The sequence below is a fragment of the Octodon degus genome, unplaced genomic scaffold (assembly GCF_000260255.1).
Source record: "Octodon degus isolate 3935 unplaced genomic scaffold, OctDeg1.0 scaffold00014, whole genome shotgun sequence".
Lineage (NCBI taxonomy): Eukaryota > Metazoa > Chordata > Mammalia > Rodentia > Octodontidae > Octodon > Octodon degus.
The window spans coordinates 26,107,239-26,112,403 of record NW_004524590.1 but is presented as its reverse complement, the minus strand read 5'-3'; positions in this window follow the sequence as shown (position 1 = coordinate 26,112,403).

The following is a 5,165-nucleotide window of genomic DNA, read 5'->3' as shown; positions in this document are numbered from 1 at the left end:
AAGAGACTTTAAACCTACTATGCCTACCTGTATTCAGGAAGCTCATGCTTCTCATCTCAAAGAAGGTGATTTGGGCCCCTAGCAGACTTGCAAGGATCCATGCGCCATGGACAGACTGTATGTAACTTTAGTTGATACCTCGTGGATTGGGCCCCCAGAGGATTCCTTCTAAAATAAGATGGATACTGGCACTAAAGTTCCTTTTCAGGATCTTCTGACTATATCATGACCTCAGATTCCTTGTTCAATGTTACATGGTCAGGTAGAGACCTTAATCCTCTCATCTCCAGACTCATTATCAATGAGGAAACTAGATCCATACAGCATACTTTATGGAATCTAGCCCTACCTTTTTATGGTGAACTCCTGCAGGCTGGGCATCTGCAGCTTATAGTTGGAGGAAAAGTCAAAGTGGTATTGCAAGAACATAGATATATAAAAGTAGACATATGTGTTTATAGTGCTGAAGTACTATTAAAAAGAAAGATAGAGTGGCAACCAAATATGTTCTCATGTACTAATTGTTATCTGACCCATTGTATCATGCCTGAACATCCTTCCAACGACTCCACACTGGTGATCTTGGGCAGGATACCAAGAGTTTGGCTTCCAGTCAATCTAACAGAGCTATGGTGTCATTCACTTATTTTTTCTTGATAGAGACATTAACTAAAAGATTTATTAATTGGACCAAAAGAATCCTTGGATTAATTATATCAGGGATAACTTCCTTGGTGTTTTTGATAGCCTGTGCAGTTATTGACTCAGATGTTAGCTCATCCCATATTAACTGCTCACCTTATAGACAACTGGACAAGAATTTCTGGGGACAGCAGGAAATTCAGCAAAATACTAAGACAAGCGACCATTCTACAAACCTCCATCCTTTGGAAGATCAAATTGAAAGTTCACAATGACAACAAGGTTTAAAATGTCATTATGATACAACTTGTTTTTGTATCCCTGCATTACTATATAAGAAAATTCTTCATCCTTGGGGACTAATCGAGAAACATACAAGGAGCTATCCATCAAAATATTACTTTGGATATAGGCACTCTTTGGAGAAAGCTATTGTTAATGTCACAGCAGAAAGCACTTTTGATGCCCAGATTAAAGATTGGGACATGTTTGTTGATGCTATAGAGAAGTTGAATCCATTTGCATAACTAAAGGCTCATTTTTGGTTTTATATTGGAATTTATGTACTCATTCTCTTGTTTATGATCCTTGTCATTAAAGCGTGTCATGGAGGGTTCTCAGCCCAACAATACATATGGGCTAGGCGGCCTTGGTTGACACTGCTCCAGCTTCTTCAAAACAAAGAAGGGGAAACTGTGGAGGACTGCCTGAGCAGCTCTTCATGAAAGAAGAGTGAATGTCTTCATTGTGGCTGAGTTTGACCTTATTTCCTTGTATTGCTATGTAGAGAGAGATGGCTAGGACTTATTTTTACCATTTCAATTGGCCTTAAGCAGTGTATATTTGTCTAGCTGAGGTGCTGGTGATAATCTTTGCAGGCAGTATTTGTGTTTCCCTGATAACCTATACCTGCTACTCTTTAATATGAGCTGGGTCAAGACAGGGCAAAGAGCTAGTGCGTCATGCTGCCAGCTGGGACCGAGCCTTGATATAAAGGCTATGACTTCCTGGGGCTTGAAAGATTACACACAAGAGCTGAAGCACCAGACCTTCAAAACATTAGATTCTATCTAAATAGCATAATGCAAATTACTTTCTCCGCATATCCTTTTCTCTGCATATGACAGGTAAATGAAGGCTACCTACCTAGCCCAGCTTAAAGGACTCACCTACTTCCCATAATTCTCTTCCTAAAGCTACTCCTCCTTCTCTGCTGAATAAAACCTGGCTGCAACCCTGGGTTGGTTCTTTGCTCCAGAAAGCCATCTTCATCACTGGACTTAAGGCCCCTTGACTCACCAATAATTAGAAATAAATACATAAATAAATAAAGTGATGAAGAAGGGTTGAAAGGAAAGGATGGAATAGGAAAAAAAGAGGAACTGATTTTATCCTGTACAGGTGCAAGACTTAGTAGTAAATGTGATCATTATGTATATCTAAATTGCAGAATAAGCTTAATTTAAAAAGCAAGGTTCTTACCAGACCCCATCACCCTGCTCTTAGACTTTCAAAACAACAATATACAGCTCACAGAGTTTTGACAACAGAAAATGGACTGTGCTATGCATCACATATGCTGCCTAAAAAACATCACAACACAAGGTATAGATGTAAGCAAAGCCAATGGAAGATTCTAGTTGTGGTTTTCATCAACCAGAACAAATTTTGGGGTGGGAACCTCAACACTCAAAAAAGGAAACGAATAGATACGATTTCATGGTTTCAGAGGAATATGTAAATGGAAGCATGTGTGCTTCAGAATTTCAGAACAGTAAAGACATGTTGCTTCTCATGTTGCCTGGGACCCAGTCAGTTCCACTATTTTCTATTTTCCAAAGGAGGACATCCCTCCTAAGTCCTTGAAAAAATGGAAAATCAGCAAATGATATAACATCTTAGATCCCTGGAGTCCTGAGCATCTTTATTTCCATGGAAGTGTCTTTATTTCCAGATGGCCTTAACAGTTCCAGGCAATTTCAGAGCACTTGATAAGTTGTACACCCTAGCCTCACTGGCCCAAATGTCCCCTTTCTCATCACACTGTGGTTTGTGTTGATTTTTATAGATGTCTGCAGATCAGCACAGCTACGCTGTTGGTGAACTATCTAGAATTTAAAGGGTCAAGTCATCCCCCGAACAGAGAGAAATGAGGAGCAATCAACTGGAAGAAATCATTTAAAACCCACCAATCATCTGGTAACAAATGTGTTTTTAGAACATCACATTCTTAATGAAGAAAAGAAGTTATGTGCCAGAGGGTGGTTTTAGCCCAGATATTAAAAAGGAACAAGCTGTTTGGAGATTCAGGAAAGGTAGAACTACCCACTACAGCCCCTTCCCTTCCCTAATGATCAGAAAGTAGATGCTTAAGAGGCTTGCAAACACAAGTAGTTACACATCTATTGTACTTTGTTGGTCAAGTTATTATTATCCTCTTAAGTTCAGTTTTTTCCTTCTAAATATTTTGCGAAAAGGTCATATTTAACAGTTGCCCTATCTTTATGTGCTAAAGTGAGCAAGTATTTGTTTTTCATTAGTGGAGAATGCTGTAAATGGAGAGCTCTTCCTTTGAAGCAGGTTTTAATTGTGCTAGCGGTGCCCTCACTAAGAAAAGTCATAAATAAAAATAACATGTATTTCTATTCAGACATGAGTGCTGCTGGGTGTTGTCTATTCTGACATGATATTCTGTCTCAGAAAAGCCTGGTGTTTCTGAGGTCTGGTTTATTATTGAACGGGCTTTGCATCTCACCTGGACTGAGGGTTTGCCCTACAGTGTGGTACGTACTCTGCTTACCCAGTCAGTTATTTTCATCTCAAAACTAGACTGAGTTTGCTTTTACTCTGCTCTATTTTTGAGACAACACAATACTTTCTCTTTGCTTCACTTACCATATTGCTCTTTTCTCAAAATGCTGGAGACTGAGCACACACGCGGTGAATCCTTATATTTCTGGTTGGTATGGTAAATGTCCCTGAGTGTTTCTGTGGTATAGTTAGTTGATACTGTTCTGTAAAGAATGATGTAGTGATGTATATGTTCTGGAACACTGGCAAATAAAACAAAAGCAATTCATTTCAGAACAACAGGCATTTGCCTGTGGAACTTCTCCAGCTGCCTCATGGCGGGACAAGCGGACGCAGCCTGGCTCCAAGGTCCCACTCCCTGGGCACTCTACTTCCTAGACGCACTGTGATTAGCAGAGAGCAGCAGTATTAGCCTGGAAGTCACACGGGTCATCATTTAATGCTCATAAACATCTCTCTTCTGTTAATGATGCTGTTATACTAATCTTCCAGAAATACAATTAAAAGTATCTCAGACATGTTGATTTAGAACAATAGAAATTTACTGTCTTACAGAAGATTCTCTGTATGCCTCACACGAGGAAATCTGTCTGGTGGTTCTTCCGGCTTCCGGTTGCCATCGACAATCTGAAAACTAGCTGCATCTGTATCTGGCACATTTTAACATCGTCTTCCATTCTGCAAGTCTTTCCTCAACCTCCTCTGCTTTTCACTTAGTAATGATATATGTGACTGGAGTGAGGACCTTCCTGGAAGGTCTAGTGTATGTTCTACCAGTTAGCATTTTTAATCATATCACTCTGCTATGAAAGATCATATTTACTTTTTTTGTCACATAAGTTGATATTCACAGCTTTTAGGAAAGAGGACACAATATATCTTCCTGGGGGGGGGGGGACACAAATAATCACAGTATCTTATTGATGTCCCCTTTGAAAATATAAAATAATTATATTTTAGAAAGATTGCTGAATATATCCAAGATCATGCAACTAGTAAAAGACTAAACCCAAGGTTTGAAATACCTTGGGAGATGGAGCCAAGGAGATGGCTCAATAGAACAAGCACTTCCCTGGCAAGCGCAAGGGCCTGAGTTCAATCCCCGGTTCTACAAAAAAAAAAAAAAAAAAAAAAAAAAAAAAAAAAAAAAAAAAAAAAAAAAAAAAAAAAAAAAAAAAAAAAAAAAAGCCTGTTTTAACTGCAAAGCCTAAGTCCTTAATAACTACATGAAATTCCCCCCTCCTTCCTTCAAGAATAATAAAAATGTTCTGTACTTCTTTTTCCTTGCTTTCATACAACATGGCATGTGCCTGGCTCCTGGCATATCATCTCAGATGGTGAATTCATGGGTCGGGGCTGTCCTGTCTTCCAGTGGATCCTTCTACCTGGCAAATAGCAATGTGCAGTACACTTTAGATGGTTTATTTTTCATTGTGACTGATAACTCCAAAGAATGGATTGATTTGAAGAGCATAGCTGGGTCTTCTGATGTTTCTGTTCTGTCACAGACTTTAGTATTATTTTGTGATCTCTTCCTTAAAGGAGCATCTTATGTGTATTTTTTCAGTGATTTCAAAATAATTTGTGGAAAAACTAACCTCTTAGCTCTTCTAATAGGATTCCTGTTTTCTTCTTCTTCTTCTTCTTCTTCTTCTTCTTCTTCTTCTTCTTCTTCTTCTTCTTCTTCTTCTTCTTCTTCTTCTTCTTCTTCT